At 42.7% G+C, this 15,369-nt stretch overlaps 1 non-coding gene across 1 annotated transcript; it reads right to left on the bottom strand.

Annotated features, from left to right (window-relative positions):
• Positions 1-262: 262 nt before the first annotated feature.
• Trnas-acu (transfer RNA serine (anticodon ACU)) lies at positions 263-336 on the bottom strand. Its single transcript has one exon. It is a non-coding gene; the product is annotated as a tRNA-Ser (tRNA).
• Between the last annotated feature and the right edge of the window lie 15,033 nt (positions 337-15,369).

Raw genomic sequence — 15,369 nt, 5'->3', positions numbered from 1 at the left:
AGCCGTAAAAATTACTTATTCTCAAAATTTAAATCACAATGTGCATTTTATTAAATCCGAATTAACAATAGTGGCATTTTTGACTTCCAAAATGTGGACCACACATTACAAATAGTTTCTGCGCTGCATACATTGCTGAACGATAATGAAGCCCCTATAAACGAAACAGGTGATGGAGACTCTAAAAATGTAAATTGACGGGGATCACTGCTGTCAGATAGAGCGGGACATTATGCGGGATCAGCGGCGACGAGCGAAAATGTGTACCGGACCAGGATTCGAACCCAGGATCGCCTGCTTAGTAGGCAGGTGCGGTAACCACTGCGCCATCCGGGCCACAGCGTTGTCGCAAGTCCGCCTCACGGCCGATCCACATTCCCACCGTGCCCCACCTATCCGCTGTCCCTGTCCAGTGACTCACTGTTCGCTACTCTGAGATTCCCACAGGAGGTCCGGCGTATTTGTGCATGCGCACTGAGGGAGGTGGACCCAGTGCCCAGCTAGCCGTATGAATTATATGTGAATGAGTGGTGTCTGCTGTTTTGGACATGTCCGAAAGAACAGACACCACGCATTCATATATCACTAAAAATAACTGTGTAACAAAAAGAAACTTTATATATGAGAGAGCATCCAAGAGGTGTGATAGTGGGACTTTTACGAATAAAATGCTACTTCTGATAATAGTAGTCTACTAATGTTCGCCCCCCCCCCTCCTGGATTTTCGGGTTGTTGTTGTTGTTATTGTTGTTGTTGTTGTTGTCTTCAATCCTGAGACTGCTTTGATGAAGCTCTCCATGCTACTCTATCCTGTACACGCTTCTTCATCTCCCAGTACCTACTGCAGCCTACATCCTTCTCAATCTGCTTAGTGTATTCATCTATTGGTCTCCCGCTACGATTTTTACCCTCCACGCTGCCCTCCAATATTAAATTGGTGATCCCTCGATGTCTCAGAACATGTCCTACCAACCGATCCCTTCTTCTAGTTAAGTTGTACCACAAGCTCCTCTTCTCCCCAATTGTATTCAATACCTCCTCATTAGTTACGTGATCTACCCATCTAATCTTCAGCATTCTTCTGTAGCACCAAATTTCGAAAGCTTCTATTCTCTTCTTCTCTAAACTATTTATCGTCCAAGTTTCACTTCCGTACATGGTTACACTCCATGCAAATACTTTCAGAAACGACTTCCTGGCACTTAAATCTATACTGGATGTTAACAAATTTCTCTTCTTCAGAAACGATTTCCTTGCCATTGCCAGTCTACATTTTAAATCCTCTCTACTTCGACCATCATCAATTATTTTGCTCCCCAAATAGCAAAACTCCTTTACTACTTCAAGTATCTCATTTCCTAATCTAATTCCCTCAGCATCACCCGACTTAATTTTGGGGTACAAACTTTTTATTCATCGCAAAATTCTCGTACATTACTGATATTATTGTGTGTGATTTAGTACTATGAACCCGACGAGACATACTGCGGCCTTGGTGATTCCTGAAGAACTCAGGTCTGTCACACTCTTGACGGGAAATTATTCTGTTCTCAGGTGCGGTGCAGATTTCGGCGCTGTCCTGCCGTCAAGGCCAGTGTAAATCTTTACAGAACAGTGTCGAAACAGGACCCCGGCTCCGTCTGCTCTGTCGCTTTCTCGTGGAGCTCTTAACGAGTGGCGGAAACGTGCCGGTCCAGCACCCTAGCGCCGAGTGCGTCTTCGGTTCTCAGGACGCTAGTCTCTAGTATAGAGAAAACAAGAGAAGGTCGAAATGATGTCCTCTCCAGGAGATGGTGCCTTTCCAATCTCTACGGAGTGCGACACAGCGCAACATCCATTTTCTGCTCGTCCAGCACAGGCGATGTCATTTTCTCGTTTAAACTTCTTTATTTGCATCATCAGACTAAGCACAGGTGAACAGGCTCAAATATTCTGCCACCAGTAGGAAACTATTTTAATAACATTATTACTAGCTTTGAGGACTGATAGAATAACATAACTGAAGATAAATAGGTTTACTTTGCTTATGCCACTGAAATATGTTAAAATTTTAGACATCAGTTTCATGTACCTCCAAAAGAAAATTCAGCCTATAGCTATCAGTCCCCTGAAATTCCTGACAAATTTAATACATTGGTTAGTACATCTCCCGGAACTCACTGAATAAGCTGTCTCAAATATGGCAGCTTTATAAACTTGTCCCTCCTGAATGGATTTCTACGGACGCCCAAGACGTGTGTCCTTGTGCCCAACATTGTATTTCCAATTCCTTGAAGATGTTCCATTCGCCATCAGAAAAAGGAAGCGTATCGCTTTTAGCAATACGTCAATATCAAAGTCGTTCCGTGAAATGGTTGCTTTAGCTCAACGTCTGCCTTGCGTAGTTTCTTCAATCGTTCATCAAATGGCACTTTCTCTCCTCGTTAGTCCGTCAGTTTGGCCTAGTCATTAAAATCATCATGCTGATGAAGAAAATATACAATTACAAACTGTTTGTCACTGGGTGGAAAGCATTCTGTAATGCATCATTTTCAAATTAAGAGAAGAATTTTAACTGAAAAGTAATGAATGAAAGTAATGAATGTATTTAATTCCTCCGAAAACTAATTGTTCGGAGTTGGGATACATCACAGTGACCTCAGAAAGGCGAGCACAAAGGAAAGTATGGGGTAATGAGTTCAATGTTGATTACTTGATTTCGTAGTGGTCAGGTTCAGTGTCGTTTTTGGGGAGCAGATAAACTTGATGACGGCGGACCGTGATAATACAAAGTATAATGCGACACAATGCTTTACATTCCACAAGAAACATTGATCCGATTTCGTCACAAGAAACTGAGACTAAGATTCGATTTCTACTGAATGAAAATCTGTATATAACGACTCGCAAATCGACACGTCACCAAACCAATCGCTTCCCAACAGGGAAACTGAAACAGAGAAACATTCTCGACATATCATTACTAATAAGCTCTCTGCTGGACTATTATAAAAATACACATAAATTCATCTAAATACAATTATTATTATTATTTGTAACAGCATAAGTAAGAAGAAAATGCGTCTTTATATGAAGGCAGACAGAAGATGGAAGACGATATTCAGGAGCCTATCCGCGCCTCAGTTAATTCTAAAAATGAATAACGAAAATCACAGCAACAATGGCTATAGAGTAATACAAATACATCGTGCTATCTTATCTTTGAAGTATTAGAACTTACTAATTTATTGTAATACCACTGACTAAAATTTCCTCATAAATTCGAGTCATATTTTTGGCATCCATTATGTAGGTAATCCAGTATAAACCCACATAACACAATCTCATGTCGTCACAGTATCAGGAGCACCGAATTCCGCTATCCACAGAACACATTCACGTAACTACGGGGTGAAGATAAAGACTGGATACTCCAAAGTCAAGCGTGTGAGGAATCATAATGAAGCCTCGTATGGAGCGTCTGTAGGTGGGGATGCAGCTTATGGGAGCTATAGCGACAGCGACGGCCATCTTGAAATCCGCCATATTGGATTTGGGTTACGTCTTTCATATGGAAATAGGGTTATGTGGCGCATCATTTTGAATTTCCACTTTCTCAGGAATACACATGTAAAATCTGTTTTAAGATATCTTTATTTGTGTGGGAGCTATGGTCTGTTAAAGTTTACGACACTTGTCGTAGTCGTCATAACAGCAAATGCTCAATACGATGTCCATTGCTCTGGACACACAACTGGGATCTATTCTACCAGTCTGCTGCACAGGTCGCAGGAATTGTGGGTCTCAATACACCGGCAGAGATGGGCTACATTGTTGATTTTCACCTCGTATACAATTGATTTCAAAAGTTCCCGCAGGGTGTAAGACCAGAGGACCGTGGTGGCCAGTCGATAGGACCCCTCCTACCTATCCAGAGACCTCCAGACTGTTCACCCAGAGACTATGTGACTTCAATAGCTTAGTGAGGAGGTGCACAGTCTGGTTGGAAGAAGGTTGTGAAATCACGCTGCGATTTCAGCAGCATTCGAAGCACCTAATCACGAAGCATGTCGAGATACTTCTTCGCATTCAAGGTTCCATAAACAAACATCGGACCCACAATTTTTGTGTCCCAAATCCCACACCAAACCATAACTTTTTCAGCAGCAATACTTCTACAGGGATCCACCCATTTGCTTCCGACCAGTAATGATGGTTGGTTATTTACTTCTCCTTACACATAAAAGTTAGCCCCGTCACTGAACAACACCTGCCGTATGAAGTTTGAATTCAAGTTAAAGTAATCCAGAACCCATTCTGGAAACTGCAATCGTCGATCAGTGTCATACTCCGAGAGACGATGTTGCAACTGTAACTTGTACGAGTGTTACTGGTGTGCGTGCAGCTCAAGCAGGATTGAACCCTGACTGGCACCGGATATTGCTGATAACTGGTGCGGACTTCAATGTGGACTTTTCACAAACGATGCCACAGTTTCTGTTGCTGTCTCGTCGTCGGTGGCCGTTCCGGGACGTCCACTGCGTGGCTTTTACACCATATAGCCTGTTGAACGAAATTTGTCCAATATCTTGGATCTGTCGTATGTGAAACATCATTTCTCTCAGGATGTTGGACACTGAAGTCAGCAGAAGTCATTCTGATACTTTGTCCACCACTGATTAACACAATTTCAATGCGTTCCTGCTGTCTGCCATTGTGCAACAATAAACAGAACTGAAGCTTCCTGGCAGATTAAAACTGTGTGCCGGACCGAGACCCAGGCTTGGGTAGCTCAGTTGGTAGAGCGCTTGCTCGCGAAAGTCAAAGGTCCCGAGTTCGAGTCTCGGTCCGGCACACAGTTTTAATATGCCAGGAAGTTTCATATCAGCGCACACTCCGCTGTAGAGTGAAAATCTCATTCTGGAATAAACAGAACTGATCACTTCCTTGCAATTTCAGACTTTAACAGTCATAGCTCCTATACATATTAAGATATCTTAAAAAGATTTTCACATGTGTATTCCTGAAGAGGAGGCAGTGCAGAATCGTGTATCACGTGACCCTCTTCCCATTTGAAACACGTAATCCAAATCCAATACGGCGAATTTCAAGATGGCCGCAGCTGTCGCCGTAGCTCCTATAGGTTGCGCCCCCGCCTACAGATACCCCATAACAGACGCCATCTGGATTCCTCACACCGTTCGACTTTTATAGCGGAGTATCCAGACTTTTGCCTCAACCTGTACAGTTCGTCAGGCATCCTTCAGATCGATACACGCCCGGCTAAACATCACCTTATGTTCCGTGACAGTTCATACTATAAAACCTCCTTCCATACCTCTAAATACCAATTACTGTGTTGTTCACACCATTCTTCCATGAAGCATCACCTGTTAATCAAAACTCCCTGTTAGCGGCCAGAAGGCTTTTACCTACTCCAACGAATCCTATCACAACTGACCAGGGCAGATGAGGAGCATTGCTACACCAGTGGGGATGAAAGTCCTGCACTGAATGTGGCTATGGTGAAGAGCAGCAAACCGTACATCGCATAACATTCGAATGTTCCTGCAGAGCTTCCAAAGGGGCAATGGAAGACTTCCACAATTTGTCCGCAGAAGCTTCTGACTGCATTTCCAACCTGGACGTAGAACTTTGAGCCAATTACGCATTTGAGTTGTGTATATCTGTATAGAAATGTACGTATTTGTTGTAAATGTTTATCTTCATTTCTCTGTCAGCATGCGAAGAATAAATAAAATAAACCACTCTTATTGGCGAATTTCGTTCTTGTGGTCAGTGGCTTTTAGCCAGCATCACGACCTTCAAAACAGAGTCGTAAACTGGATCACCGTGTCAGAACATCAGCACATACACGAGTTTACTGCAGATCACGTCCCACGATGAAAATCTGTCAGCACGCTGTAAGTTATGCCACGAATGAACATGCGCGGAATTTTACTTGTTCACAGCAGCGTCATACAAAACTCACACTTAGCCTCGCACTTATGTGCGTAGCCATTTTCTCACTCGTAAGGATTATAACCTCATCCAGTCAGTCTACGCCAAGCAGAAGCGCCTAATGTTCCCTTGTGTGGCACCTTCAACTAATAATGCCTGAAGAATATTGCGTCACGTCGTGAACAACGTTAGACCACGTTCTGTCACCAGTTATACGCGTAAGAAGTTTCTTTCACCTCGCTCCATTAGTTCTGTGAATTGGATTTCTCTCAGGTATCAATGTTTATTCGGTATAAAACTGTAAATTATCCTAATCGTATCTACAACTTCCATTTATTTGTAACTGTGAACCGAGAAAAGAGCGTTAGGCGATTTGTTGTTCAGTAACGTTCAGCACTAGTTACAGTTACCGAAGTCAAGACCAAACAGTTTTATCCATTTCTCGTTTCAGAGTGCGAGTAACCTAAATTAATCTAACAGCATCCCTGTGAGTGTTATGTGAATAGGACGAGATAATTACTAATTTCTTTTAGATAATTGAAAGAGGTACATCTCTATGTATGCATTAGTTTCCGCCCACATCTTTACAGTAACGGCACTGGAATTTAAAAGGAGCTCCCTTCCTCATCCTCCTTTCCTTTGCGCGTTTAATTTAAAGTATCACTCGTCTTGATTGTTTCTAAATCGGATCTAAGTTTGTTTCTCATTCTGGGCTACATTTTTAATTTCCTCTGTAGACCTGAGAGTCGTTCAGTTGTTTAAGCGAAAATTTATTGCGTGTTTGCCTCGGGCGTCTCCAGGAATATTGCTTTTAAATTCTCTCTTTGACAACTTTCATCTTTTCTCGAGGATTCATTGTCTTTGTGCCGGTTCCATCTCTTCTGAGACTGCGTAAAGGAAACCAACCCAGAAAGAGGAGAACTGTGTTCAGGAGTAGAAAAGCAGAAAGCGCTGGGTGTGAAAATTAATTTTCCGAAAGCGTAAAAAGAAACCCATGTAATGGTCAGAATTAATGTAATTAGCCCTGGTAGAAAGAATCTTCTGAATGGAATAAAATGTTTAGGTTCTACAGTCACCGTTCTTCTTACATGTATACCTTGGAGAGATCAGAACTGTGGAAATGTTACGGATAGCAGCAACTACATATTAAGGTTATTTCGAAGCTGTGACGTTAAATATTTCTAAACAAGTCTAAAACTTCAGAAGTTGATTATATGAAACACACCACTGGTTACACTTGATTCGAAGCAAATTCCATCGACTAAAATAAAGAACTTGAAACTCTTTACAGCATAAATACCTTGTTGCAAAGACATGATGCTGTAACAAGGTTAATTTCGTCATCCCTCTAAAAGAAAGAACCTGTTTTCTGTTAAATCCCCATCACTTATCTTCAAGTAGCAGATGTTTCTGCAAAAATGCAGTCGTCTGCAGAAATTATACAAGTACCTCGATTTCCAGAACGGATTGCACTCAGTAGCAACCGAAAAGGAGACTAGTGCTCAGCTAGAGACACGACTATTTTTGTCGCGGACGTGATGGTCATTCTCCTGCCACCGGCAATATTAGTTATTAATCCTCAGATATGTTGTAAGTATGGGCGGTTTTCGTGTGTCTTCACTGCTGAGCAGAGAGGTGTGCTACAAGTGAGGGGAATTTGTTTGTGGCAATGGTAGAAATAATAATGTTTACAGGAGTTCTACATCTGTAAAGAGCCACGCAGTTTTCGATGGGGCTGGCGAAGAGAAATGTCGCTACCATCCAATAGCGCGAGTCGCGACAGCAAGGCTGCAGTGTACTGGCAGTCAAAGAGCGCTCGCCAGTCTTCGTTGAAAACTAAATACAATATGATGTACATCGTTGTTCAGTTATTGTTTGGGTTCTACTCTGGGACGACTGATGCTCCAACCCACGATTGTATTTAATACTCAATGTAACTGAACTTGATCTAAGTTAGAGAGTAACATGGCGCAGTATGTGTAACTAATGTTTTCATACTAAATGAAGATTTCGTGACTGTATTTATGCTCTTCTGACCTGTTGCCTGTAGTTTATCGAAGTGTTTGCTTTTTTGCAGTGCATATTTAATTAAGTCAGTTTATATAATTCAGAGTGAAGAAATAAGTACGAAAAAGTGATGATGAGGTTCCATACTCGGAGGAGCACAGGGGACGATGCGGGAGACCCGCACGGCGGTACAAGGTAAGATCGTAGTGGAGGTGGTTTCCCATTGCCTTCTTCCAACCATAATGGAGATGAATGATGGTGATAAAGACGACACAACAACACCCAGTCATTTCGAGGCAGGAAAAATCCCTGACCAAGACGGGAATCGAACCCGAGACCCTCTGCGCGGGAAGCTAGAAAGCTACCGCAAGACCACGAAGAAGTACTAGTTGTTTACCCCAAGGAAACAATAGAACCGCCTTACGTGCTAAAGTTGGGTAGTGCTAGTTTCACAATAATTCCCGCAAACGAAACGTCATTTTGACATCACGCGCAATATGGACGACCGCGCGAACGGCTATCGACTTTGCGAGAAGGAAGAATATGAATATTATAGCTCCTCAATTCACTCGCACCAATTTAAGCTGTCCTCTTAGGTTCCTGCCTAGCCACACACTCGAAAATCGCCACATATCCGGAAATAAAGAGCGAAATATTAGTGGAAAGACAGAATATGAATTCTATTCCTGCTCGTTTCAGTCGCAGCAATTAAAGCTGTGTGCTTAGATACCTGCCTAACCACACCCTCGGGAAATGCAACATTTTCATAAATAAACAGCAAACTATTTGTGACAAGGAAGAATATGAACGTTCCTGCTTCTCGTTTCACTCGCAGCAATTCAAACTGTCCTCTTAGGTTCCTGCCTAACTATACACTCGAAATGCGGCACAATTCTGAAATAAAGAACCAAATATTTGTGAGAAGGAAGAATATGAATTCTATTGTTGCTCGTTCCAGTCGCAGCAATGTAAGCTGTCCTCTTAGGTACCTGCGTAACCACGTACTCGTGAAATCGCTAAATATTTATTTCATCCTTCGTCCTCAGATCAGACTGAATTTAAATAACACCCATTGCGGAACATACTTGTATTACAGTCATGAGAAAGTAACAGAACATGTTACCAAAGCTAACAGGAAAAAATTGCAAGTAACGGGATGCGAACCGACAACTTTCGACTCCAGAAACCACGACGTTATTCATTACGTTATCAATTAACCACGCGAAGTTTAAGTCTGGTCTTGGTTATGATATTCTATGTTGAAAGCTTGTATCGTTGATGTGTTATTTAGTGACATTTAATAATAATGGTGATGTGTTTGTGATAAATTTTCAGTGCTCCGTTACATTGAAACTGGAGTTTATCGAACAAGTATGTTTCATGCATAATTTGCAAATTATTGACAATAATAACCCACTCCTAAGAGAGCACTCTTATATGAAGGCATTTACAGTCGATAAATCATTGCTTGAGATTTCACTATAGCAATAACTGATATATATCATCCCAAGAATGACGTGTTTTTGTAAATCTCCGGTAAGTGAGCATCAAATCTTGTAAGAGGTCCTTATCGAAAGCTAACGAAAGTCGATAGCCGACAATGCAGTCGTCGATACTGAGCGTGACGTCAAAATGACGTCATATTTGCTGGAATTGTTATGAAACAAGCGTTACCCGTTGAAGTTTTATCGATTGTGAGCGTTTGTTATTTTTTAACTTGAAACTCTACGCAGTTACGCGATAACTTTCCTGTCATGGTCATAGTAACTATTAACCATTACGCATTGTCAGGGGATATATTACAGTCCTGTTTATTCGGTGTGCACCTGGATCAGGTCGGGAAGGTGAGAAAGTGAACTGACATACTAACACTTCCCGACAGACAGACCGCCAGAACGGAATAGTTCGAAGTCTCTCGAACGCGCCAGATCTTTTGCTCGCCGTCGAGTTCACGATAAGCAGGATACGTGATACAGTGCATTTGAATGAGCTCCGATCCTAGGTGACAGTATGAATCATCCTGAAGGAGGAAAAATAATACAAAAGTGGGCCTTATTCTCAAACGTTACAAAACCACAGTATTTGAAATTGTCGAGGTCATGAACAGTGTGAGTGAGAGACAAGTAAGAAGTTTCCAGAATCAAAATTTTCAGTCTGCTGCGGAGCGTGCAGGTGAGATGAGACTTTCTGGCAGATTAAAACTGTGTGGCGGAACGACATGCGAAGTAGCGATCTTCACTTTTCGGTGACCGACTGAGCCACCCAATCACAACGCACGCACCCCCCCCCCCCCCCACCTCCTCTTCCGTCCCCACAGCTCTACTTCCACCAGTACCTTAAAATCGGTGGCTCGTTTTATTTTACAGGTTACTATCCCTCTGTCAATGGGCTGTAATTTTTGATATTTTTTTTTTAAACCAGCAAGGTAAAACAGAGGCCACTACTTCCACCACATCAAGTGGATTTAGTGCTCACGTACTCACACTGAGCCGTGAACACTTCCCAGTTTATCAATGGGGGATAATTGAAAATTATTATTACTATTATCGGTGCCATGCGTGCAATGGTCGTGCTAGGCGCGCGACATTGAATCTTGATCCTATCATTAATGGCGCGAGACCTGCACGACCTTGTAGCAACCGTTATAGTTCTTCATTATTCTACTGTGACACTAAGGATGGTTCCACGCAATGAAAGGGAGAATGTACAGATTAAAGGACTCATTTATTTAACAATTGAATACTGAACAATTATACAATCAAATGGGGGTGGGGGAAGAAAGAATTGAGTTCGGCAGCTTGCCCCAACGCTCGTTCATAATAAGCCACGATAGCAGGAGACAAGGAATTTTAGGGACGATCGCCGTATTATCAAATGGGGTTCAATTTACTAAAGGAAGGGGTTGCAGGCATGCAACGACCACCACCATGAATCAGCCAAAGACTGAGAAAGATGCTACTGTGGGTGAATCGCTAGGTAGCCTCCTGTACTAAAGGAATACAACCAGCAAGACGCGAAACTATTCATGCAACTTTGGCTCGCGGTCCGACTACGTTAACGAAACATGAAGGGGCGCCAGATACTCACCACGTGGCGTAGGACAAAGGGCACAAGTTTTCAAGCTAGGAAGACATAAATTCTGAGTCGAATTTTACACAGGAGAACTGAAAGAGCTACTGTCGGACGAAGTGGAAAAGTGAGCATGAATGTATGCACTTCAGTGCCGTACTGCAAGCTTCTGTGACTAACCAACACGTCTCGTACATTATGCCCGACTGTATAAGGAAAACCCTACACTCTTATAACACGGAAAACATTGCATAAACCGTAATTCAAGGAGCGCACATCAGTACAGTGACCTATAAGGTTCCCTCTGGGCCGCAGGGCGCGAATCTGCAGTGCACGTCGGCGCTCATGCTTACCGAACTTCATTTCCTGGAAGCAGCACCTCCGGCCTCAGGCACGGTCACACTAGATCTGAGCTACTGCCCCTTTGTCCACTATCCATCCGCGGAGGGCAGTTGGCACCCGCCCGCGAAAAACGGGCGCGCACCTGAACTGGCCAATCATAGGGCCGGAAGTTCACAGGGAGGCGACCTCGCGACGTTAAAAGCGAGCAGAAATAGCGGTTACAAGGTTGCTAAGGCAGGTTGGGGATGAAACTTTTTCACTCTGAAATGGATCATGGGCCGATATGAAACTTCCTGGGAGATTTAAACCGAGCCTATAAACTACCGATAGGTTCTATCAACCCGCAGGTATTGCTGAAATGTTTTGGGAACTCAAATATTATTGGAATCGCTGGAAGGCAGGCGACGTTCGTTTCGAGAAACGCTACTGAAAAAATTTAGACATCTGGGGATTTAAGCTGAGTGTAGAACGATTAAAGTGCCGCCAATGTTCTTTTCGAATAAGAACCACGATCGTAAGACTAGAGAAATCAGGAGGCATACAGACAGTAGTTTGTCCCTCACTCTGTTTGCAAGTGCAAGTGTTTTTTTGTTTGCTATACTGCCTAAGGAAGACTTTAGTTCTCATGTTAAAGTAATTCACGTTCTGTTTGTTTAGAGGTCGCAATTCAACTTCGATCTGAAACAATGTTTTCATTGCAAACGAAGATAGGAAATTCGTGAAGGTATGTTCCGTCTATGAAACTATATAAAAGGAAGTTTGTTTATTGCCACACGCGTTTCGCTTCTGTTATTTGTGAAGCACCTTCAGTAGCCTGTAATACATGTTTCTTTTTATACATATAAAAAAATCGCTATGAGCACTATGGGACTTAACATCTGAGGTCATCAGTCCCCTAGAACTTAGAACTACTTAAACCTAACTAACGTAAGGACATCACACACATCCATGCCCGGGGCAGGATTCGAACCTGCGACCGCAGCGGTTTCGCGGTTTCAGACTGAAGCGCCTAGAACCACTCGGCCACACCGGCCGGCGTTCATTAGTCCCCATGCTGTTAGCCCACATGCGTGGTACTGGACATGTGTTCATTAGCCCCCATGCGGAGCATGAACACATCTCCAGTACCACACATATGGGCAAACAGCACTGGAAATCGTAAGTAACACCGAATGATAATTTTCCCTCACGAAATTTGTGGTACAAATATTGATTCTAATCTGAAAAATAAGAGAAAACATGACAAAATGTACACACAGTAACATATTTGTACTACTACGTAACACACTTATTACATGTATAAAAATAAACGTATTACAGGCCACTGAAGATGCTCCACAAATAACAGAAGCGAAACGCAGATGGCAATACACAAACTGCCTTTCATTTAGTTGCATAGACAGAACTTACCTCCATGAATTTCGAAGCTACTAAGGAACGATGGGAAACAGAAAAAATGACGAAGATAGGAAAGCTTATCGAAGTGATAGCAACATCAGTTCGATAAGCTTTCCTATCTCTGTTTGAAAGCAACGTTTAACATAACTTTGTTGACATGCCTTACAGTATTGCGTGATCAGCTAGCTGCATTCTTGCCAACATATCGATCCTCACTAGCAAGGAATTAAAGTAAATTGGAAGAGTTTCAGCCACGCAATTATATGCTTCAAGAACATCCATCTGAGCGTTTTAGTTGAGACAATAAAGCAGAAAAGAGTAGCTTTCTCCACTGTGCTGGTAAGAACCAATTGTAGGGTCAAAACGAGCTTTGAGAGTAGGATTACATTTTTCATTTAACCTAAATGTTGCATTTTCGAACAGAATGCAGATTTAATACGCGATAGCTGCCATTGTAATGTTCAACTGTTGACGAATTTTTTCAGTATATCACAGATAGTTACTCTTTTCAATTATTAATCATTTACAGATTGTGAAGTTCAGTTTGGATGAACTGTACACAGTTAATATTGATATTAATAAGTAGTATTCTTAAGGCGCTTCTAGGTCACAACATACAGCTAATAATTACGAACAGCAACCAAAGCGCATTACGTTGTACCACAAACTTAACACACAGAAAACTTACAGTATTTATAGTTCTTATTATAATTGCCGTTATTTGCAGGTATCGATGAATGATTCTGTAACGGGACAAGACCTTCAATGCTAGTGTTTGGAATCTATGTCATCAGAGACTATGGACGACGTAATGCACTCGTGGTTCTCTACTAATTAGCAATGTAATTAATCGTATGACAGTCGGACCTACAGCGAATATATCGTCAATGATTGTCTGTTACGTGATTGATAAGTAAACCGTAGCAAATATTTGGATAAATAAACCAGATGATCACTGATAATTTTAATTTGATGCGGGAATATTATCTGACCTCTAGGGATACCCGATTTTTTAAATACACGGTGGAAAACTGGACGTTATCTGTGGCTGACGGTCTCTGTAACATAACAGAACTGACGTAAGGGCAATTATACTAACACACAACACGTCATATGAGCTAAAATAAAAAATCATTAGAACAAGTATTTGAGAAACCACTGTAAATGACAGTTATTGAATTATATTAAAAAACGTAAATTTGTTACAAACTAAGGCGTGCACATGTTTTATTCTACATGTCACTACAGACATTCGGATTTAGGTTATGACATATTCGATAAGCGTGCCATCATTGGCGGAGAGGTTGAGCAGACGAATAGCGAAATTCTGCATGACCCACTCAAGTGTCGGAGTATCGATGCTGTTGATGACCTCCTGAAGGGTTGCTTCCAGCTCATCAGTGGTTTTGGAGTCATTTCTGTACACCTTGTCTACAGCCCCACAAAAACATGTCGCATGTGTTCAGATCCGAAGAATATGGCGGCCAATCGAGGCCCATGCCAGTGGCCTCTGGGTATCTAAGAGCCAGAATTCTGTCCCAGGGTGTGCCTCCGGGACATCAAACATTTTGCTGCTCAAACGGGGTCGAGCTCCGTCTTGCACGAACCATATCTTGTCCAAATCAGGGTCACCCTGGATAATGGGGATGAAATCATCTTCCAAACCCTGCACATACCGTTCGGTAGTCAGCGAGCCACCAAGGAACATCGCCCCGATTATTCTGTGCTTGGACATTGCACACACGTCACCCGTTGAGGGTGAAGAGACCTTTCAATCACGAAATGCGGTTCTCAGTCCCTCAAATGCACCAATTTTGCTTACTGACGAACCCATCCAAATGAAAGTGGGCTTCGTCGCTAGACCAAACCATGCATGCGCATACTATTTCCCGTCATGACCTGCGACCAACTGTGCAGTTTGAACGTCCTAACGCAAACGGTTTAGAAGTTATGGCGATTTTATTTCATACAGTTCAATAATTGTAACCCTGTATATATGCGATGTAATAGGGTCTGTGCTGCATTTGCCACAGCATTCACTGGCGAACCATAAAGGAACCCACTGTTTCATCACGTGCGTCCGTTTGTTCGCCTCCTGCTCCCTTCCTGCAAGACTATAAAATGCCCCACAGGCTGTCCCTGTTGAGAATGGTTTGGAGAACGCTCCACGGACGTCAGTGAATTTTTGTAGTCCCCCACGACACATGACATCAGTCTCCATGACCCCATGTGGGACCCTATCGAGCCATATTATGTCATCGGCCTGGACCTAGCTCCCACCCATCTCTTTAAGTTGAGGGTGACGGTTAAGGGCAGATGAGGTCTTATCAGTTTATTTTTGCGGCTTTCGTACTCAACTACGGCAGCTACACACTGAGCTGATCAAGGTCATGGGATACCACCTAATGTCGCGTCGGACCTCATTTTGCCCGGCGTAATGCAGCATCTCGACTTGGCATGGACTCAATAAATCGTTGGAAGTCAGAAACACTGAGCCATGCTGCCATGTTTGATCTGATGCATGTCGGGCGATCTGGGTGGCCAAATCATTCGACCGAATGGCCCAGAATGTTCTTCAAACCAATCACGAGCAACTGTCGCCTAGTGACATGG

This window comes from Schistocerca nitens, chromosome 6 (genome assembly GCF_023898315.1).
Source record: "Schistocerca nitens isolate TAMUIC-IGC-003100 chromosome 6, iqSchNite1.1, whole genome shotgun sequence".
NCBI classification, from domain to species: Eukaryota; Metazoa; Arthropoda; class Insecta; order Orthoptera; family Acrididae; genus Schistocerca; species Schistocerca nitens.
This window is presented reverse-complemented; position numbering and strand designations above follow the sequence as displayed.